At 44.1% G+C, this 24,645-nt stretch overlaps 1 protein-coding gene across 3 annotated transcripts in view; it reads left to right on the forward strand.

Annotated features, from left to right (window-relative positions):
• The window catches only part of PIP5K1B (phosphatidylinositol-4-phosphate 5-kinase type 1 beta), a 792,190-nt gene that overhangs the window by 417,989 nt on the left and 349,556 nt on the right, over window positions 1–24,645 (forward strand). The gene's annotated exons all lie outside the window — the stretch shown is intronic.

Below are 24,645 nucleotides of genomic sequence, written 5' to 3' on the forward strand. Positions count from 1 at the left end.
CATTTCTTATTATTGCAGGAAAGGCCTTCTAAACGGGCATTGCCACCATCCAGGTGGGAGAAGATCCAGGCTTGGACAACTGATCTAGAGTTGTTTTCTGGGGTGAAGAGCTTGATTTATCGCAGGAGAGAAAGTTGGTATCAATCTGTTTGTGCCTTCCTTGCTATGTGCTATTTGAAGGAGAGGGGGTCTGTTGTTCTCAAACCCAGGGGACTTGGCGCAGGTGGCCAGCTGTGGTGTGAATCTCTCAAAGTGCACAGCAGGGAGCCAGGTCTGGCTGTCAGGGTGTTTGGTGTTGTTGGTCAGGAGTAGAAATTCAGTCTTTGAAGGTTGAGCTTCAGGTAAGCACTGGACATCCACGACTGGATGTCAAAAAACTAGTTACCATGGAAAAACTGAGTAACAATAGCACATATTATTGCAGTGCTTAGAAACCAGAGAATGCACCTGGAAGCACTATAAAATTGTCATATTATTCATCAAGTTGGTTGAGGTTTATATTTGCTGTAAATAAGCAAAACTGATAATGTTACTTGCGCAAGTGTGTTCCAGTGTCACGTGTCGGGAAGTGGCGTGGCACGGAATCCCAATATTGTATGGCTAGGAGGTTTGCCCTGCATCCCAGAATGCATCCAATGACCGCCGCTATACATAACTTGATGGGTTTGCCACACATTCAGTTGTTTTTCAAATGTGAAACACACCTCCTCACCCACTCACACTTGGCGATGGGACTTTTGCATTTGTACAGCTCATAAAGTTACAAATATTACTACTTTGAGCCTTTGAAGCGCTGCAGTAAGGTAGTCCCCTGGGCTTATGGAATTCTTTGGGCTATGTTGCTTCATTTGACTTGTTGCCATGCATGCCTTCATTTATTTGTGTACTTAATGTGTATTAAGTGCCACATGCAGCACGGCCTTGACTTCTCACAACGTGTTACACTTCTCTTTTACCACAAATACCCCAATGATCAAATTTTACACTAAATGCATACTGCATTATTCTTCTCTTGCAGGCTGCAAGCCTTAGGGATTCCTGGGTCTGTAGTCATCAAATAGTGCGCGCAATGTGGCTGTTTTTTTAAAGCAAAGCACTTATGCTGAATCAATGGAGTTTGCTAGTCGCTTGAGATCTCGCACAATGTGGGTTTTGGGAACGCTGTTCCCTCGCAGGATGTTGCTTTTCAGTCCGCCATGCAGTACGCACCACTGACTACTACTACATTATTTCACTTGCTAATGAGATCAGCCAGAAGGGGGTGCTGATCCATGCTGTTCTGTTGAGAGCAGGTCAAAGCAAAGATGGTGTCAAGGCCCCACGAAAGAGCAGGTAGTCTGCGGCCAGTATCAACTATAGCTCCTGTACTGCATGTGGTGAGGCTTTCAGCACCAATGCAAACAGTAACAGTCACCAATTACTGCATAGGGGAGAAGCATTACTCATTAAGACAACCATACCACTCATATTCCAGGCAGCTAGACTAGGAAATGGAGAGGTTTTAAGCTAAAGATTGGAAGAATAAAGAAACCGACAATGAAACAATGCATGTGCATGCATTAGACACTAAGCAAATGTGCACTCAACACGAAGGACACAAACACTACGTAATATATGCATTTTTACATGAGGAATACTAACATGGCATCCATAAAATATATCATATGCCATATGCCAAATGCCATATCATGAAGAATACTAACATAAGCAATCTATAAGCTAAATGCAACATGAATGATATGTGACTATAGCTCACTAACATAGAAATGCGAGAGTAATGGCAGCCACCTTTTCCAAAATGGAAGCCGGAGCATGCATCTAAGTAAATGAAATGCCTTAAGACTTTGTGAGAACTCAAAATGCTGAAATAACGAAATACAGATCTGTACAGAGCTTAGACAGTAGCTAGCAACCAGAGCTGAGGTTACTGAGAAATTAAGGATGGTCTGAACGTTAAAGAGAATGCACAGATAATAATTTCCAGCACAAGAAGAATACTCCCTATATAATGAAAGTCTGGATGAGCAGAGCCGACCATTGTATGCCAGGTGCAGGACAACTAGATGCCAAAAGACTCCATGAAGAATAACCCAAGAGTATCTCCAGCGGTAAAAGGAATCATAACTTTCATATTCATATTTGTTAAATTCCCAATAAATGCAAGGTGAAATCATTAGAAACAAGGTCTCGCCACGTGACCCATAACTGAAGGACACTGTCTATTCATTAGCAACAGATACAGATAGGACACCTGACCAATCCCTTACACACATTTCCAGACACAAGATGCTGTACAAGGCCAACTACAAAGAGATCACCCTTGCTCATGGCCTAGAAATAAGTGATGGCATCTTCTTTAATTAAAAGGAAATCAGTCCATGAACCTCTGTCCCCCTACTCCTGTCTGACTCATGTCTTGACAACCTGTTAGTTGCCTATGGTTGGTCAGTAGAAAGCCTACCAATCTAAACCCTCAGTGTTAGGCTGCCCAATATGTATTATGCCAACCAATAATCTATTGTAGAAATTATGTTTTTTTTTTTTAATATTATCAATTTAGAGGTGGTGTCAGGAGGAGTCATCTGATTGTTGTTACCCCATCAGAAGTTTAACCCCTATAGAATGTATATAATCCCCTTAACAAAACCCTGTAACCTGTAGGTTGTGTAAACTGATATTATGTTATGACATTGGTGATGACATATTCATAGTATAAAAACTGTTGTTTTTGATAAGTACACTGGGAGCTGTGACCCCTTTGCTTGTATGCTGTCCCTGCTTTATCTGGATGTGAATAAAGCTGGGTTCTGCTTGCACTTTGTCTATTTCCTTTATTGAGTCCAGATTTTTCTGGCTCCAGAACCTCTGTGTAATATTGGTACTTTCCAGGCCGTCTTAGCAAAACGATTGGTATGGATAGTGGTAGATTGGCAAATGTGTATAAATACACAACCGCTGTAGTGATGTGTCATTGTTCCCTCTTTTGTGTTGTGCTGCCATTGTGATTCCCTGAAGAATTAACATTCGGGGTGTGCCTTTGGTGCAATTGGTTACCTCGCTGTCATTTTACCCGACAGAGCCCCAGATTTCCACAGCATGACAGAACAGTGTTTGTTTTGCTCTAATTTGTTTTCTGTGAAGTATGTTTTGTGCTAAGTACTTTAATGAGTGCTATAATTGTAATGATAGAAATGTTATTGCTGTTCTGTAGTCAGCATGATGTTAATTGGGGTATTTGTGGCAACACTTGACATATGACACGCTAACCCTACTGGCTTTGCCAATGCTTGTTTTCATTGCTGTGTCAAAAACGACAGCACAGTATTGCCCGTGCAGTCTAGACGATGCATGCCTCTGCCTTTGTATAGAATGACGTGTGCAATACTGTACATTCTCACTCACTCGGAGTACATGCTCTAAATTTTCCATCGGATCCTTGGGTGTAAGCCAGTCACTGCAGTGGGCAGCCTCAACTATGGCAACACTCTGTGGCAGGAGGCTGTCTGAAAGCCCTGGAAAAAATTCCACCAAATGCTACCAAGTCATATAGAAATAGATAGGTGCAAGTTGCCAATGCAGCATTCACCTTCCCTTTGCGGTGCCCACTCACCTGAACTGCCGCGCGCGGTGGCCTGCAGCCAGGTGTGACCGCTCTGGGGTGACGCTGACGCTCTGGGCCAGCAACGTATGGTTCAGCTTACCACAGCAGATTTTATTTTGATCGGGGCACCTAACATGGCCTTGGATTTACTACTAGTAAATCAATGACTTCATTAAAATTTGTTGCACACACAGCATGTGTGTGCCTGGCAGGCAAGAGCGGCGGCAACCTCATTTAACCTCTCTCATATCCACACACTCGTTTTTTCTCCTCCTCATGCAAGCTCAGTCTCTCTATCTCTCTCTTTCTCTCTCTCTCTCTCTCGCTCGCTCCTAAGCTTTGTTTAATATCTATTGCACCCCTTAATTATTCCCATCAGCCAGCAGTGGACTCATGTACAGCCATGTGTGCTGTTAATGCCCAGCTCTGCACGACAGTTAAGGGGCACCAAGAAACTAAGATTTCGCAACAGTGTAAGAAGCATTTAACTCAATAAGAACAAGACAGAAGCCATTATAATTACATAGGACATACGTGTAAACATGTCAAGCATCTTCTTGCCACACCGCAAGTCAAGATGCGGTAAACAGTCTAGGAATCATATCAGACGAGACATATTTATTTATTTGCATTTATAAAGCACACAAACAGCCCAAAGGCATGGCGTTGCTGTTACATGGAGTCGACTTAGTTACAGTTACAGGTCAGTGTACATACTAGGGTACATGATGTGTTACATGGAGGACGACATGGCTACACAAGGTTACATGGTGTGTAGCGTATCGTAGTTGTGCACGTTACATATAGTTGTTATTACCTGTATACACATCGCGGCCTGGAATAGGGACACTCCTGGCTTCGGCGAGGGGTTTAGGAGAATAGCCTGGTTTTGATGGGTTAATTAAGATTGTATCTCAAAGTTGAACAAGTGATGAAGAGCGACCTTTTCACAATCCAGGCATTGGGTCGCAAAGTATGTGATGCCTTTCATTGCACTCGCAAACTGCACTTAATAAACAAGATCCAGTGTTATAGCTCCTCTAGGCGGCTGCAGCAGCATTCCCTATACCAGAGCCAAAACACAACCGATACACTTAAAAAAGAAACCCAAAATGCTGCAGCGCGCCCGGCCGCTGGCATTATGCTATTGGACCATATGTCGAAGCCACAAAGAAGCCTTCACTGGCTACCAGTAAAACAAGCGCTGACAAAACCAATAGGTGGGTCTTTGTAAATGTAGAGGCCGTGATTTCTCTGTTTGCCACATAGGATAAAGTAGGCCTGCTGTCTAGATCTGGAAAGCCACACCTGTTGGATTGGCCAATGCCTTTTGGTGTAAATTGGCCTTGAAGGGAATGGCCAAATTGCACACTTCATGTCTGCCAGATTGCCACGCCCTGTGCTTGCTCTGCCACCTTATCTGGTCAGCACGCACCATGAATTCTGCCAGAGCCAGCTAGGTCACGATTGCATGCCAGTGAATCGTTGATGTTTGGATCAGACACTGCTGCGTTCTTTCTGTAAGCCTTGTTATGCTTGCACAGGCCCGGAATAATGTACTGATGACAAATATTACAATTGTCTTTAACAACTGTGATGCACACCCACCCCCGCCACCTAGCAGCTTTGTAAAACATCATGGAAACAATCATGCAATGGGTGCACAAGTGTTTGTTCTGCAAACCTATTCAAGGGGTGGGTCGAATGGCCTGTTGTCATTCAAAATATTGTTTAAATCTGGAAAACAGTACTTTTGAGCAAGGTGGGACTGGGCCAAAAAATTGTCTCGGGCACCAATGAAAAAGGGGCCCACCAATGCAAATGGCAATTCATTCCTTTTGTGATGACTGTTTGAGAAGTAAGTATCCATGGGGGAGTTTTTTGATGAAGTGTGATGCAAATTGTGCATTTTAAAGAATATGTATTCAGCAACACTGGTCAAAACGACTAGCCGCAGAGTGAATTAAGTCATCAAACTGGCCCAAATTGGCCAAAAAGTGGTCCAGGTGTACCCAAAAAACTGTCCCACACCAGCATTTTGTGTTTCTATTTCGGCCGTGGGCCTATTGCCCTATAGGCCAGTCCGAGCCTGCTTTTGAGGTGTTCTTATTAGCTTTATGACTTTTTTTTAACTTTAACATTTGTTAAAATGTGTAATTTTTCATAGAAAATGAATACACGCGTTACTTAATGTTGACAGCAGAAGACTGCGTGAGGCTTATGGTCAACAGAAATAAATGCCATGGATGTGCTCCCCAAATCTAGAATGTACAGGTGATAAATAGCGATCTCCAAGTTCAAAATCTGCTTTGCCAGTTTTGGAAAATGAATAAGATTTCGGGTATAGCTAGGTGTGCTGTGACAGAAGCCTGCCTCTATCCAGCATGAAAACCTTCTGATACTTAGGTCTGCCCCCAGCCAGTAACTGCCCACCCTTTTGACTTGTTTATATGTTGAATTTATTTTAAATATAGCAAAGTTTACAGAAGAATACTTTGGAAAGCCCTGAGATTAGGTCAGAAATGCAACCATGATCTCTGGGCAAGGGTATTACCCAATCGGATCCATCCAGCAGTCTCGGCTCATTCGTTGTGAAACGTCTCTTAATACCCGAAAGCAGCTCTGCCTCCAGAGGGGACAAGGTATTGGCAGTCATTGGTACTCAGAACCCCTTCCATTGATGCATTTCTGGGTCAAGACATAACTAGACATCTAAGGCCACTTGGGTCTCACTACCCATCAACCGGGCTAGCTGCCTTCAGTAGCTGGGCAGCGCTTCGCGACACTCTGTAAGTGGCTGCACTCGCTCTCAATGTCAAAAGTTATACAGCTGATCATTAAGGTAAGGCCAGCAAAAAACACCCTCTGATGGGGCGTTCCCAAATATTAGCGTTTAACTTCTATTGCAGTTACTTATAAAAGTAGCTGATTTTGGTGTCATTTCTGAAATGTCTTGCTTTTGGATTGTTTGAATGTTTTAATTATTTTTAATTAGAGATGCCTACTTTGTGTTTGAACGCAGTGCTCTCAGCTTGACGTTCTCTGTTGACAGCGTGATGCTCGAGTGGCTTATGAAAATGATCCATTATTGCCCATCATTATACACCATTATTACCCAACTCCATGTACCCACCTCACAAGAATGGAAGGATGAGTCGGGCCCTGTCCCTACTCAAGCCTGTGATCATATGCAGGTCACGCAGACCTAGATGAAGCAAGCGCTTGACTCGCCAAGCGCTTTCACCGACTATGCAGAACAAGTCCCACAAAGAGTAGCATTACCTCTCCCAGGAACCATCAAACAATTTTTATTTTAAAAAAAACATTTTCTACCTGTCCCAGTGGAGTAACTTTGCTGAAAATGTTGGGGGGACATGACATCTAAATGAAAGGGGCCTATGCCAAATGAGTGGGACAAAATGGTGTGCCACCAAAGTTGTGGGGGGGGACATCCTTGTCCCCCCACTAAAATTGCACCCATGACCTCTTCCTGTGAATTATTTAGTTTATGGAGTCATGTTACAGAAAGACATCTTGCACCCTAAAACCCTTTGCACAAGCGCAATCTAAATGCGATCCCGACTCCGCACTTAGAAACCTCTGGGTATTAAGTGCGTTATAAATAACCTATCATATCATATCATATCAAACGTTAATAACCCATAGACAGCACAGTGCATTATCTCGCCCTCTGACACGGGAAGCTAACACAGCCTCCAACCGCACGGCTGAACACATAACCCAAAAAAGACAGAGCCGGGAGAGTGAGCCTACGCAGGGAACCAGAGCATGAACAGAGGTTGGAAGGCAATGGGGTTTTCCCCCTTCTTTAAGCCACTTTACCCAGATCCCCCTAATTAAATGGCAACTTGTAAAATCGAAAAACAAGCCCTAACAACCAACACACCACGGTAGCGTGATCGCCAGGATGACATCCATTATCAATACTTAAGATCTGACGAGCACTCCTCAAATGGAAAGAGTTTTGTGAGTTGAAACTAAGACTTCTGTAAAGTGAGGGGGATAACATGAGACCACAGCGAAAACATGAAAATGATGTTGAGCCGTCTGTGTTTAGGCCACTATTAGCGGTCGAAGTTTAAGAAAAGAAGTAGTGGAACTATGTTCCCTGCTGGCCTGCCCCCGCTCCCCGCAAGCCACATCGCCACTCCAAAGCATAAAAACAAACCCCCAAACCTAGGTCCTCCCTTTCCTCCATTCCACCCCCACCACTGTGTAAAGGTTGAAACAACTGTGAACAAAAATGCTAAATTAATTTTAAACAACCCTCATTACCTTTATTCATTGTCCCCAGTGCTGCTTTATGTACCCTACCCTTTCTAATCACATAAAATGTGCACCTCTTAAGGGGCATGCTAAAGATTAAAATCACCCCTGCCACCTACCCATTAACTGGCACATACAGCTCTGCCTGCAGTATTTTCATGTTACGTTGCTTAACAGCAAAAGGAAAATTCTCATTACTGCGGGACAGGGGAGTTGCTAGGTCTGGAAAACACCCGGGGCTAAGCTGATGTCGGAACTGTTGGGACTGGGGGCTAGCTGGTCTTTTGGCTGTAGCTCCTGAGATTCTATCCGGGGCTACAACCAAAAGATCAGGGGCTATAGCCCCCTTAGCCCCCCTAGCAACGCCCCTGCTGCGGGAGCAGGGCTATGATGGGGCTTGGGAATGGGCTTTGTCCCAAGCAGGCCACTGAAAAAAGAACCCAGCAGTTCTTTGATAGCTCACTGTGATGTGAGGTTGGAGCTAATCCCGCAAGTCCAAGGTTCGAACCCCCCAGTAAGGGGAATGCAAAAATACAGTTTAAGGGGACGACCCCTGATGCAGTGCACTGGGGTACAAGTTTTAACTTCTTCCTACTCATTCCCGAACGGTTTGTTTTTAAAATAAAAGTATAGGAACAGTAAAAAGAACTTAATTTGAAAAGTATAGGAGCATCGCTCTCAAGTCCTCCCGCCCACTTTGACCACTGGTCACTATCCATTGGGGATAATGTATTAGGAGCACTGGGAAGCCAAGAGGGCATCACCTTTTCCATCAACTTCTTCCAGGATCAAGCAAGAGAGGGTAAAAGCAGAAAGATCCACTCGGAAAGCAAGAGAGGGCGAAAGTAGAACGACCCACTCGGCTTCCTTTCACTGCCTCTCTCTTTGCTCCTTGCGGGCACCATCACAGGCCCTCGTGGTACAAGTCTTGACTAGGTAATCACAAGGGCTTTGGATTAGTGAAGATACTTGCTGTGCCCAGAATCTGGAGGGGTGGCAAGGCCTAGTGACAGCAGTGAGTGTCCTCACTGCTTCACGCCAAGTCTCAACCCCCGTAGGAGATGTCACAGAAACGAGTCATCAGAGCTCTGCTAGCATCACAGCTTCCTTAGATCCTGAGATCACCTTATCTGAATGCTGCTACTGCAGCTTCGGTGTCCGGTCAAAGTTTCGAATCAAAAGGGTCGAATGCCCTTTTGATCGAAACCAAAAGGATCGAAAATAAAAGGGTTGACTTTTTATTTATTTATTTATTTATATATGTGTTTGTTTGGTATGTGAAAAAAAGTTATTTTAAACGAGAAAACGGGGGGTTTAGGGAGGAACCCCCCCATAATTATTTTTTTTAAAAATTGACCCTTTTTTTCGTTCCTTTTTGTGTCGAAAAAAAGGCATTCGAGCCTTTTGTTTTCGAACCTTTAACCTAGAACCTGCAGCTTCTGCAATCACACGGTACCAGATAACAGCTGTGGACGTTCCTCTTATCCATGAGATGACCGGCTCCATTCCCTGGCTGACGAGCTCTCTGTTCCCTGCAACTGACATCTCTGGCTGACAAGCTCTGTCCCCCTGCAACTGACATCCCCGGCTGACAAGTTTTGTCCCCCTGCAACTGACATCATCAGTAAGCCGATTGTAAAGTTGGGCCTGTGGCAGAGGAAGGTGCTGGATTACATGAAGAAAATCACACCTGGTCTGCTACTGCTAAGACTATGAGGAAGAAAGAAGCGTAGAGAGAATACGATAGCTATGGCATATCTCTCTCTCTCTCTCTCTCTCTCTCTCTCTCTCTCTCTCTCTCTCTCTATCTCTCTCTCTCTCTCTTTCTCTCTCTCTCTTTCTCTCTCGTTCTCTCTCTCTCTCTATTTCTCCTGTTTCTCCTGTCTCTCTCCCTCTCTCTTTCTCATTAATATTTTCCCAGAGATGGCCACCATTGAAACACTACAGCAATGATGCATTGTAGAATTGGTTGCACTTTTTCTTGGGTTTTAGAAGTTTGTATCATCAACAGTACTGTGCACAAGTTATAATGTTAGAGATATCTAGCACGCGGCATGGAATGTAAGTAGGTAGGTGTGGGAGTACACTGGGTTTTTGATATTTTTATTGTTGGATTGCAAAGTATAGCAATTTCTTTATGCGCCATGAATTTTGAATACAATTGTTTTTAACAGTAAAACAAGAATAAGTATCCGTATTGAGAACGTAGTCATATTTTATCCGATGCTCGCACCATGGAGGTTGTAGTAAGCTCCCTGGATAGTATTCCTATAATTATGAAGGGGTTGCAGGTTTTTTGCCCTTGTGTAGTCAATTTATTTTCCCAGACAAAGCCTCAGGCTTGAGACACATAGGCAACCACGCACTATCCCAAGTAGTCAGTCATTTGCCCGCGTAGATCTTCGAAAGCAGGGTGTATCAATCTGGATCTCATTCAGATGAAGAATATTTTCGACACGTTCAAGGCGGTCACGGAAATGTGAGGGCTTGTGTTCTTTTTTGTTGGGGTGCGCTAGGTGGAATGGCACGCGCTGCTGCTGTATTTCTGTGATTAGAAAAGCCTGTGATGGCCTGGGAAGGGAAAGTGGAAATGTGTTGGTTGCTTACTGGTAATTATTACAGTTCCTCCTAATCTTTCACACCGGAGCTCTTCTATACCCGCCTGCGTGTTTTATGTCTTTTAAACAGGTTTTGTGTGTGCGGAATGGCCACATTTACTTCTCGCTGGAGGGTGGTGGGCTAAAAACATTGCAATTTTAAAGAACAACCACTGGTGCCTCAACCAGACATGATAATTAGCATGGACTAGGGTAAGGACTTTGTGTAACAATTATCATGTATTTCACCGACGATTAGAATGTCACTTGATAACTGTTATATCATGCTTGGCCTGCGTTCAGTTATTCCATCGCGTGGGCAGGTATTCCTACATTTGACCTCTAAAGAACGTAGCTGTTAATGATTCATTTAAACAACTGATTTTAGACATTGGTCAAGCTACCACAAATGTCCTGTGCATTTACGTGCCCCATTTTCTATATGATTGGGCTTCTCAAATTTGAGGTTCCTGTAAACGGGCAAAGATGTTTCAGATTTTGTGGGTGTAATTATTTCCCTCCTCTTCCCTCATTCCAATGTTGCCCTATTGTTGCTCAGATGCAGCCACTATAACATCCGTTGTGTACATTTATTTGACTGTACTTTAGCAAATTGTAAGGATTGTCATTTAATAAGGTAGGGCATTTGGCTTTGCGGTCTTGCCAGTGTTAAAGATGTCTCTCTTGCACAGATAGTGCGTTTGAATGTAACATATTAATTAACTCATTATCCTTTTTGAAGTCTTACAAGCAAAGGATCATATAATGACTCCCCTACTTTGGGATTCCTCCTTTGATTGAAGATATTTTTCTAGCAAAGTTATGTCAGTCTGATAGGAGTTCTGATACGATGCAACTTGTTATGTACCCAAAGCCTTCCATCACACCAAGGTGGTCTAGAGTGCTACCTCTGTCAGTATTGGAATGGCCTACGTTCACCTCTGCACACTTATCTGAACACTCCAGGACATGCTTCTCCGCACCCCAAAATTGTCCCCATCTTTCTCTCTCTCTGCTGATGACGTTGCCTCCTTTATCTCCTCCAAGATCGCAAAAATATGTTACATCTCCACCACCCTCTTCCTTCTTTCCTCCATCCTTTGATCCACCTCCTACCACCCCAACTCTTGTCTCGCTATCCCACTTTCTTCTCACCTCCCCCACTTAGCTCCTACCCATTTGCTGCTGTACGACCGATCTTGTGCTCCCATTGACTGCTTCGCACCACGGATAGGCAAAGACCTTCTGCCCATCACCTCATCCTACCCCTCCTTCGTCTTCAACCCCTGACTTTCCACTAGCATCTCCCCATGTACTACAAAGTAGCTACAGTTACCCCCATAATCAAGAAACCCACTGCTGATCCTAACAATCACTCACCGCACAAGCCCGTCTGATTCTTGCACCACCACTCTAAATCCTTGAGAATTCTTAATGGAGTGTTGGCTACCACAAGACCCACACACTCTGTGACCCCCACCAATGTTCTTTGCAGAGCAAACACTCTACTGAAACCACTTTCACCCACGTCTCTAACTTCCTAGCCAATATCTACCATGTTCACCTCTCTTCCATACTCTCATCTTTTTGCTGCCTTTTCCACAGTTGACCTGACCACCTCCTTCAAACTCATCTTCTCGGGGTTTCAAGGACACTGCTCTTGACTGGAGGACTTCTTATCTCTCTGACAACTCATTCTCCACTAATGGAACACCAACAACCCCTCCCCCAGCTCCTACCAGTGGGAGTCCTTCAAGGTTATCTCAGAGGACCAGGCTTCTTTACTCTCTACATCTTCTCTCTGAGAAAACACACCTCATCCCTTGGCTTCCATTATCAGCTCTTTGCAGATGGCACCCAGATCTTTTTCGCCATTCCCTCCTTCATCCCTGCCCCTCCAAATGCACAACTAGCTGTCTCACTGGTTACACTGCCTGATTTAGCCTAGTCCCTCTCTTTTCCGGCACAGCAACAATCCCCCTTTCTGTTTGATACACTGCCTGGGGTTACATTGGTCTAAGACTTAATTCCTCTTTGACTTTGCCTCCAATGCTAACCCCTCTGCTCCTTCTCCCATCTCCTTCCCTCCTGACCCTCCACACTCCCCCATCCCAAGGCTCGCAACATGGGGATACTCTGTGACAGTAAACTAATGTTCCAGGAGTTCCTCATGGCTACTGGCCATGATTAACTAGATCCACCCTCACCTCACCCGTGACTACACAAAAAGTGTAATATCTTCAGTAAACTACTGCTTCAGCCAACTGCTGCCCCTCCCCCAACCCCTTATTAATTCTCTCCACTCAAAAAGGTTTTCAAGTTTCCTAAACGGACCTGACCCAAACATATCTCTGCACACCAACACCATGCTGGATGGCGCTCCAAGCACAATTGCTCCATATTTAAATTCCTACTCTTCATGCCCAAATCTCTCCATCCTCTGCCACCCCTCCACTTTACTTCGATTCTCTTGCCCTCAAGTTAGCCAGCGAGCTCGAATTCCAGTCAAATGACACCCTCTACAGGAAAATCCCTTCTTACACAGCAGACTGTTAAATCTGTCACAGAGGGAAACATAAGTAATTCATTAAAGAAAACCCTAGAAACAAATTCCACTTTCAACCAAGATTGACTAAATATTGACTGCGCTCTCGCCAGGTTGCACGTCGGGACTACGCACACATCCTGAATCCAGGTCATGTGACCTGAGCTCTAATTTCAAAGAATTGATGTCCTTGATGTCCCTCGCAGACGTAGGATGTGCGTCACACATGACGCCGCACTACAGAGCCCACACCATCATGGGTAGCAGATTAAGAGTAATTGGCTCCATAGAACGGCCAGGTGCGGTGAGCGGGTGAAGAGGAGAAGGGAACACTGGGGTGATAGGAAAGAAATGGGGAGAAGGAAGGGTGCAGAGGTTTGTGGGAGAAAATGGGGGAAGAGGATGACGGGGAAAGTGGTGAAGCAGTGCAAAGGGGCGAAGGAGGGTACATGGAGAGGAGAAGTGAAAGGTCCCTGAAAGGTGAAAGCACTAAAGATAGTGGAGGGTGAATAGATGTTAATGGAGAAGAGAAGGGAGCGAGGGGAAAAGGTCTCTGACAGGTGAAGGACGAGGAGGGTGAAGGGAAAGTGGATAAGGTGGAGGTTGAAGGGAGAGGAAGGTTGAAAGGTCCTCTGAAGGTGTTGAAGGGGCAAAAGGAAAGTGGTGGATGGGGTAAACAAGAGGAATGAAGAGGGGTGAAAGGGTTATAGCTGAAGTGAAAAATCATCGGTTTCATATCTGATTGGGCCGGCTTAGCCCTTCACACCAGGTGATAAATTCAGTACCACTTTGTGGAGAAGTAAGCAGCAGCTATTACCAAGTGCTCTTCAACTGGACGGCCGGTGATAGCAGCACATTATAACTCCTGAATGTGTATTATTACTATTAAGAGGAGAGGGGAGAGGTGAAAGGTCCCCTGAAAAGCAAATGAAGAGTGGGAGTGGATGGAGGAAGACTAGGGGTGAAAGGAGATCGGAATGGATGAATCGAAAGGGGAAGGGTGAAGGTGTTGGTGGGGGAGATGGGGAGAAAGGAGAGGAGAAGGAACGTTTTAATTAAGGGAGAGGGGTGAACCGCAGGTGAAAAGAGAGGGGGTAACGGTGGGTGAGAAGGGAAAGGCGTGAAGGAGATGTAAGTGATGAAGAGTGATCAAGCGGGGGTGAAGGGAGAGGAGTGTATGGGTGAAAAGAAAAGAAGGGGGGGTCAAGAGGTGGGATGGGTGAAAGGGTGAAATAAAGGAAACAGGGATGTTTCCAGAGGTAAGGCATGCGTGCATGGGATTTAAAATGCGAACCTAGCTGAGAAGCAACGGAGCGCTGTATATAAGGGACACAGCCAGAGGGTTATAGGGAGGGGTCGGCCTTGTTTTACACATCCGGGTTTTTATTGTTTCACAAAGAATGCCTCGAGTTTTAGAAGAGCCTTTCCTAGTATTACCCATCCCCCTACTTTATTTGTTGATCCATCATTTGCTAGAGAAAACATGCCATCCTCTAGTTAATTTCACCTTTCCCCTTTCACTTTGGGTTTCACTTCCTACCTTTTAGGTCTCATTCCCGAATGCAATTTTTTATGAGCTCAACGTTCCCATGGTGCGTAGATACAGTAGATGATAAATCCTCTGACTTCTATTGTCATTCCCTGTGCTTTTTCCTGAGCTGTTTATAAAATAGACACTTAAAACCTACAGACCAGTAGACATCCCTATCTACGTTACTATTGCTTCGAGTGAGGGATGAGAAACACCTCACTTCCCTAGCTAGACACTGTGCCACCAGTCTGCCTGGGTGCGTGACCCGGAAATGGAACGTGAATTACAGGCACCATGGGAAAACACGCTCAAGTACAAACAAAACGTAACAACTGAACGAGTGCCACCGGCGACCACACCCGAGGGATCCCAGTTCTGTCACAACTCAGCAACACTAATGAGAAATTGCAGCCTGCGATCCACACACATCAGAAACTCGCCGCATATTCCCACGGCCATCTGTAATTGCCTGCAAACATCCAAGTATGCTGACACGTATGCTAATTAGACGCAGACTCCCTGGACAATAATAACACATGCCCGCAATGGCGACTCATGGAACGCCCGCCAAAGTGCCTGGCCAGTACTCACCATGAGGCGAAATAACAGATGTCTGAAAATTTTCAATTGTAAAATTAACCATTGTTGCAAACCATATACAATGCAGACCTGCTCATCCGTGTAAACGTGCAAAAGTACACAATACGCGTGAATGCCACTTTGGCTGTCATTCTCTCAACAGGGCCACACACTGTCGATTACCTCCTACAAAACCCCATTGGGTGTACGGTAGCCATGTCATTTCTGTGCACGACGCATTAGTCTAAAAAAAAAGGCCACGTGACCCAAACCTGTACTTGATTGTATCTAACATCTGGGAGATAAACATTACCGTAGTGGAGAAACAGGACAACATTGCGGCTTTCTCTTCACAAGTATTTATTTTATTGATGTATGTGCATGTTTATAAAGCGTTCACACAGCTCTGGGGCATCGAGGCGCCGTTTGTTTTTCTTTGCTGTCTTAGTTGCATATTTATAACGCGTTTAAATACCCAGAAGTAAGCGGGACCCAGGAATCGAACCTGTGTTGCTTCCTGCCGTCTTGTTTCTAAGGCGAGCAAATTGCCACTGAGGTATCCTTCCCGGACTGCAGGCAAAGGAGACGTTTCACTCTGTGGAACCTTGTGACGATTTGAAAAGGTGAAGATTTGGCCGTCCTGAATCCTATGCGGCTCTTGGGCCTCGTTATGAGTCTCTGCTTTTAGAATACTGGTGGGTGGGGGAGGTGTTTAGAACTGGATATGATGGTTTTATGAATTAAGGGGGGGGGGGAATCCTAGGCTAATTTTTCAATCTACAATGTCTGTTTTTATGAGAGTATTATTCGTAATGTATGTTTATTTATTGTTAATGGAGAAATCTGATTTAATGAAATAAAAATGAATTGAATTGTAAGTATGGCGTAATATTAAAAACAGACAGTATTGAGTATATGCCTAATTATGGGTCATGAGGTCTTGTGCAGGACTCGGGATCCGACCAACCACGTGCAACGGGGGAGGGGCCGCGGGCAGTTGTAAGGTGAGGAGGAACTCGTGAGATATTTGTCTGCACCTGCATATTTAAACATTTACATTTCAGGAGAATTATTGTGATGTTGCAAGCAAATTAGAAAAGGTGCCCAGCTTTGCAAAGCGGGTCTTGAATAGTGTTTGCAGAGTACAATCCTGACAGGAATATTCACAAGCGTTCTAACCAGAGGTTGCTGTAGCGTAGTGGGTAAGTCATGCTTTGGGCCTGGAAACCCAAATTCAAATCCCGGTATCGGCAACGAAAGCAGATCGGTTACCTTAATAGGCACAAGTCCTTTCCCCGGGGCTCGGATTCGGGGAGACATTTTTTGCCGGATCTCGGATCCGGGAAAATCCGGCTCATTGACGAGCGCTGGTAAACACCACATGATAATGGAAAATAACATGGAACTGTGTGCATATTTTCTGCAGAATTGATATCCATCCCTTTCCTCGCCCCCACACAGGATCCCACGCAGTATATGTATCTTCACTTATTAACAAGATATGCGCCAGCGCGTTACTTCCCTTAAGGGGCAAATATAAGCAGGGATGTGGAAAACCAGAGCGCATGAAACTGTGGTGCTCTCAGATACCACCTTTCTGACCTGCATAATGCATGATGCACCGAAGGATCTTCTCGGGCCTATTGTACAGCCGTGGTGTTAACGTCTGTACGGTATGTATGTAGCTCGATCACACAGACAGGTATACAAATTAATTTCCCCAGAAATTGTAAAACATGACCTGCAGGTTTTATTAAATACAGTACTGCCACTCTAATATTGTGCATTTTTCATATGGATGTGTACACCTAAATGGTGATAAACTCATAATGTGGAAATGTTCAACTATTGTGCATGCAGAAATCCCAGGCGAAAACTTGCCCAGGTCCTGAGGGTTTGTAGTTCCTTTCTTTTTTTGCAGTGATATTTTTGTTAGAGTATGCACAATACAAAAGAACAAACAGGCAAGGAAAACAGAACATGATATATGTTTGTGAGGTCCAGAAACCTCCTCCAAGCCCCTTCATACAGATCCACTTTTTTCTGTTTACGCAGAATGACCCGTTACAAGCAGTGACATTCTGCGGGGGTCCTCCACCCAATCGTTCCATGAGGGGAACCGGGCATTCTTCCAATCAGGCAATATCACTTTTTTTTGCGGATAGTGAGGCCCTAAAAAACAACATTTTCGTGGTTATGTCAGATCTTCCAAGAGTCTATCCTCCCCCAGAACTACTGTCACAAAATCAACATCTAGGTTAGACTGCAAACACGTGTTCATCATCTCAGTGGCTCTGAGCCAGAATGCTCTTACTTTACTACATTCCCAAATCATGTGCTCGCAGGAGCTGGATCGCTGACCACAACCCCAACAGGCATCCGAGTCACGCATACACCTTGCATACAATTTGGTTGGTGTCCAGTAGACATTGTTGAGAATTTGTATCTGCCGCACTCTGTCTTCAAGATTCATGGCTACATTCCTACAGAGGTTCTCCCATCTCCCATCTGGTATTTACGTGACTCGAGCAGGGTTTCATTAGGTTTCTTGCTGCACATTAAGGACCAAAAGTGCTCTTTTCCTTTCAAATTCAACAGCTGTTCTTTCAGGATATCTTGACTGCCTACTTCCAACCCTCCAGTCGCTGTTCTCACTTTCCTGTATTCAACAGAAGTGCATTCACGGAGGTCCATCATTGTAGAAAGCACTGTGAAGGGGATCCATTTTTATCCACAAACAAGTTACCAATCCATTCTATGCCACCCAAAAACCAGTGCGCCCAGAAAAGAGCTTTTGGTCGATCTGCACCTTCGCATTCAGCTGAATTTATATTTTAGGTGCCAATGTGGTGTTCCCCATGACCATATCCTTCAGCTTGCCCCAAGTCTTCCTAATAAAGAAAGTTGCCGGCGAGGCAGCATTACCTCTGACGTTCCTAGTCATCAAGAGTGCCTCAGGTGCAAGCGACATAGACATGCCCGACTCTCAGTGGCAGCTGGTGAATTTATTAACTGGAGGGGCAAAATATTTGTCCCAGATATGCCACAGTGACCGAGCGTAGCAAGCGATTCTGCACCACTGAAGGGTCGTTTCGGGGGGATTCTCCCCCGAGAATGAGTGAAAATTGGGGAAAAAGCCAAACAGTTTACAATTCGGTTTTGTAGGGAAACTTATGAAAAAAATCAAATAGATGCAAGTCACCAACAGTGCACATGAGCATTTCTCTCCAACACATGTTCATGATGCCTTTTCCACAATATGTGCCAGTATAAAACATTTCCATGCTGACTGCAGCATTATACCCTATTTTTCCCATTTAAGAACATTCACATGTTTGCTTTGTGAATAAGGCCAGTAATGATACTATAAGAAAACATGTCCATGTTCGTTATGCCAATAGATGGCAATATCCTAACCTGAGAACACACTCCAGTTGGCTTTACCATTGCAAATGCATGTCAAAGTATGAAAACATGTCCAAACTAGCTGTACTAAAATGCCAGTCGAGCTACATAATAACACTTATCATTTATGCTTTACCAAAGATGCTCAATACAAAAGGTCATACCACAATAAAAAAAAAATGTCTAGACTGGCTGCATTGGAATGCCAATCTAGCTACATATTAACACTTATCATGCTTGCTTTATCAAAGATGTCCAATACAAAATGTTATGCCACAGAAAGAATAATACCACTGATCATGCTTGCATTACCAAAGCTGCCCAATATAAAATGTCATACCACAATAAGATATGGCTATACTGGCTGCATTATAATGATAGTCTAGCTACATAATAACACTTATCATGCATGCTTTATCAACCATGTGCAGTAAAAAATGCCATGCCAGCTCCATGGTGTGCCAGCGGCTTGCAGTCAAACATAATCACATTAATAATGAATGTGATTATGTGTGATTGCGAGGTGCTTGGGGAAGAGGTCAGTTATGGTATTATTTACTAGACATCTATCATGGAGGTCCAGTAAAAAAAATACCATCCGTGTCCCATGGGCCCCAGAGCAACTCAGATGGAGAGCTGATTTTGGCCGGTGTGGAGGGTGGTGGTGCAACACATGCCTTTGTTGTACAAACCTCATACCCCCGCTCGCCAAAGTCTCGGCCCAGCACAAACACACACACTTACACAACCTACACACAGCAAGCACTTGCTGTCTCATTCACAGTCACAAGCACCCTTCATGCATTCACTCATAACACAAGCATAAATGCATCCATACACATATTTCAATAATAAATAAACATACACATTTACACAACATACGCGCAGCAAGCAATCACTGTCTCATTCACACAAGTACCCATCATGCACTCACTCATAACACAAGCATACACACATCCATACACATATTTAAATAATAAACAAACATACAAACACGCACATTTGCACAACATACACGCAGCAAGCACTCTCTTTCTTATTCACAGTCACAAGCACTCATCATGCACTCACTCATAACACAAGCATGCATGCATCCATACACATATTTTAATAATAAATAAAATACAAACACACACATTTACATAACATACACACAGCAAACACTCTCTGATTCATTCACTTGAACATCCATCATGCACTCACTTATAACGCAAGCATACATGCATTCATACACATATTTAAATAATGAACAAATGAACATACAAAAACACATTTACACAAGATGCACACAGCAATCACGTTCTCATGCACACCAACATCCATCATCATACATTCATTCACCTAACAAAACAAACATGCATGCATCCATACACATAATTTAAATTTAAAAAACAGAACATAAACAGCCTCAACAGGAATCGGGAAGCTTCCCAGTTTCTGCTCATACGTATAGGGGCCTGAGCGTGGGTGATGAGACGCCCCACTCCAGCCTGCTCTGTCTGTATGTGTGAGGAGGCACAGGAGCACACGCTTGCACATACAGACATGCAGTTCCCCAGTCAGCATTTCCAATGAGCCATGTGAGGCTGGGGAAGCAAACACCCACGGGCTTGCATGGCTCATTGAGCTTGCACGGCTAGGGAATGTAAATTGTTAAAGAGAACCAGTGTTTCCCTTTGACATTTTAAGAAACAGCTGAAAAAAACAGCGGAGGGAGTGCTATTTCACAGGGCTGGCTCCTCCATAATGGGTCAGAGGGGGCCAAGACCTGATGGGTTGACACCCCATCGCCCATTATGGATGAGCCCAAACATCAGGTGATTCCTCAAGGAAAGGTGTCAGATGAATTGCAGAAAAAGCCAGATCGTACAATGCAAAGTCCAGAACCTCGAGTCCCCCTTTCACTAGGGAGTTGCAGTTTCCACAGCCTCAGGCGCTGCTAATTTCGCTCCCATAGGAAGCTCTATAATAGGCTCTGTATATCTAAGAAACTCTTCTTTTTCTCATGAAGGGGCAGCATACTCAGAACGTAGGTAATGTGAGGTGCTGAGGTCTTCTTTATTGCATTAATCCTTTCTCAGAGGGTCAATTTCAACTCAGACCATCTTGCCTGTTCCATTTTCAGGTTCCATATCACGTCCCTAATGTTTTCATCCATCATCTGTCTGACCTCCTTCGTTAATCACACGCCTAAATACCTCATCCTTCCCAGACACCAGTGGAATCCAAACTTTGTCAGACATGTGCTGTTGCATGATGGAGATGCCAGCATGGCATCAGACTTGGCCCCATTGATCTTATATCCAGAGTAGCTGACAAAGTCATCTATTCTTTTCATCAAGGCTGGCAGTGATGAATCTAGCTCTTGTATCACAAGTAGCATGTCATCTGCGTAGAGCCACACTTTCTGTAATGCTTCACCAAATCAGACACCACGTATTTCTGTGTCTGATCTAATCATCATGACCAGTGGTTCTATTGCCAATACAAGTAGCAAAGGTGAGAGTGGGCAGCCCTGTCTTGTACCTCTCCCCAAATGACAAACTCTCAGAACACATACCATTTGTGTTGGCTTAGAATGTAGCAGCATTATCCATTTTCTCATCCCCGGACCACCGAGGCATTCCAGTAAAGCAAAGAGGAATTCCCATTCTATCCGATCAAATGCCTTTTTGGTATCAAGGGAAAGAAAGGCCACATCAGACACCTGCCTCTGACTCTCCAGCAATGTCAATACCAGTTTCTGCGTGTTGGTTGAGGGTTTTCTCCCATTTACAAATCCAGACTTGTTTGGATCCACGAGTTGCATCAAAGTATTCTCTATTCACAATGATAATGCTTTAGCAAATATCTTATTGTCCGTGTTTATGAGACTGATCCGTCCAAAGCTTGACATCAAGCTTAGTGGTTTTCCTTTCTTTAACAGCAGAGATATTGAAGCGGGCCTCATCGTATCTGGAAGCATCCCTTCTAGACTTAATGCATGCAGTACTTACAACAGCAGCTCGAATACCACATCTGGCATGATTCAATACAATTCAGCTGTGAGACCATCAGATCCAGTGCATTTCCCACTATTCAGGCAACTGGCTGCTCTCTTTAAATCATCCATTGTGAATTCTGAATCCAAACTATTTCTTGTCAAGTCCAGCAGTCTACGCAAGCCACAGCCTTTGAGGTAGCTCTTTAGGTCCTCCTTCTCCTGCTTCACCTCCAATGTGTATAGCCTTGCACTATAATCCCAGGACTATCTGTTGATCTCTGAAGGCTTATACATCACGGTGCCTGAGGCACACTCGATGGCGCTTATTGTTCTTTCGCCTTCCTGAATCCTCATGCGCTGCACCAGTAGTCTGTCACACTTTTCCCCTCCTTCGTAATAACTACATCTTGTCCTAAAGAGGAATCTGTCCGCCCTCTCAGAAAGCAGCTCGTTTACAAGGTACTTTTTGTGAAGCAGAACCTCTTTTTTGTCAGTAATGGGAGTTGCTATGTAGTCAATCTCCAACTTTTGAATCTCCCCTTTCATTGATATCACTTCCCTCTCTCTGGTTTTGTTTCTTTTGCTAGATAGCCCGATCAGCAGGCCATGCATATAGCACTTAAAAGCTTCCCACACAGACCCCACGCTCACTGTTTGGGACCACTTTGTACTTTTTAATAAATTCAGCTTCATTCACTAATTTGCCCTGCATCTCATCATCATCCAACAATGCCGTATTCATTTTTCAGTAGTTTGACTTCGGTATTGAGTACGATAATGAGATTTCGATCGAGACAGGAGCATGGTCAGATATTAATATGCTATCAATCTGTGCAAGAAGAAACTTCTGTGTGCACTGACCAGTAACTAAGAGCATATCTATGCGTGAATAAACATTGTGACATCCTGAGTGAAAAGTGTAACACCTGTCCGATGGGCGAGTAATTCTCCACACATCCATACATTAGAGCATGCAAAGATCTGTGGTTCCCTCCATTCACAGAGTGGCAAGTCCCACCGCTTCTATTCAAGAGCGGGTCCAAAGTCTCATTTAATCACCACACAACAGCACATTGTTTTGGCCCATTCTCTGGAGGAACTGTGGAAGTGACCTGAAAAATTAGCCATTCCCACTGTTTGGTGCATAAATATTGCATAATCCAATAACAGAGTCTTGAATCTTGATAGTCATATAAACAAGCCGGCGTTCATTGTCTTTGCTAGTGGAGAGGATGGACAAAGGTAAATCTTTCCTTATCAAAATGCAGCCCCCTCTTGAATTCGAACAGTAGGAGGAGGTGAAAACTGAACCAACCAAACCAACCCAACCTCTTTGCAGTTTGTCTGCATCAGCGTCCATCAAAAAGGTTTCTTGCAGTAGGGCAAGGTCTGCTTTTAATTCATGCAAATTATTCTGAATGCTCCCTTCTTTTGTTGGGATTGTTTATACCATTAACAGTCTAGGAAATTACTTTCAAACTTCGCTTAATGGGACCAGACATTTTGATTCTCCCAGCCAAACACCTAACACAACAAGGACAAAGACAGACAGACAAAAACACTAAAACTTCTGCAAGCTTCCTGGTGTAGTTCATTTCTTGAGTCATTTGCATACATTGATAGATGAAGGGATCTCAACACAAGACACTCCTTCACTATGATTAAATGTCTGATGTCCTAGCTCATGCACAGAGGGACGATTTTTATTGGGCCAAGCTCGCTGGCACTGGGAGGCCCCTCCGAGCGGTATTGTACAGCCTCACTCACGGTACTCAAGTCCACTTGTCAGATCCAAACAGTCACTGAACAGCCTTTCTGGGATCTCAGGCATATAAGCAGAAACATATATGAGGGAAAAAAAAACGTTGGCAGGTATTCTGCAAACAGAGAGAGAGAGAGACATAAAGCATTTGCGATGAGGCGAGTCAGGCAAGCCTGAAACATAAACTGGCACTAGTTCTCCTCCCAGCAGGCAAACACAGTGCACGGTCAACACGGGAGAGTAACTATAGAAAGGTTTCTTTATGGGTCATGAGAAAATTGTCAAGCAAACGCATCTACTAATGAAGTCAGCAGAAAGCTGTATTTAGAAGAGCATAAACTCATTGAACTTGATGGAAAAGAAGGATCATACGCTGTGGCCCCTTCTTTCCTGCTTTCCTCTCCAGGCTCTGATTTTAGCCGTTGTTACTCAGCCATGCTGCTGCCATATTTAATCCAGGTTTTGAGAAGGGGTGTACGTTTCCGGGTTTTTAATGGTATAACACCTAATAAAATTAGGGGGCAATGTGTGATGACAGGCATCTGAGACTTCCACCACCGAGAGGCATATTTAGTTCAAACTGTTGGCCACTTCTCGCCGGGGGGGGGGGGGGGGGGGGGGGCTCCATACCACAGAGGTTACTTGTTCATCTGTCAAACTTATGTGCTTATCTCTTTCCCAATGGCCGTTTAGAAAAAACGACCACATTTGCAGTTTTGACGAAATGTTACCTGTTAGTAGTATCCAGAAACTATGCTACAAAGTAGTTTCAGTGTTCAACAACTGTATTTCCAGAGACTGGCGTGTTCCTTAAATGTGTCAGAGGCAGCTTTCGGTGCTAGGGAGTGTGGGTGATCCTGGTGGAGAAGCTGCATTATAAATGATTCACGGTCAGTGTTTTTTTTCTCTGAAGGTGTGTTAATATTTACATCAAATTAGTGTGAGTGACCAAGTGTAGCGAGGGAGCCTGTAGCAACGTATGCAGGTTCTGGGAGTTCTCCTCAAGATTTCTTTTTAAATGTGTGGAAAAAGTGTACTTTACAGAATTGTTCTAAAACCTAGGTAGAAATGCACACAATTCTACCTAGGGTAACACATGAACACAATCTAATACATGGATGTCCAGTAATTAACAGTACACATCATCATTGTACAGCATTTTCATGATATCTGTTCCCAAAATATATACCAGTATTGCCACTGTAAAGATCTTTCATAATGTAGACCACACTATATGCAGACAATGCCACTGTAAAGCACCATAATGTCGGTGTACACATATGCCAGCATGCCCAGTAAAACACTTGTTAATACTGGGTTTTCCCAAATGTATGGCAGTATTGCCAAATTAAAAC

The sequence above is a fragment of the Ambystoma mexicanum genome, chromosome 6p (genome assembly GCF_040938575.1).
Source record: "Ambystoma mexicanum isolate Mex_15411 chromosome 6p, UKY_AmexF1_1, whole genome shotgun sequence".
Classification (NCBI taxonomy): domain Eukaryota; kingdom Metazoa; phylum Chordata; class Amphibia; order Caudata; family Ambystomatidae; genus Ambystoma; species Ambystoma mexicanum.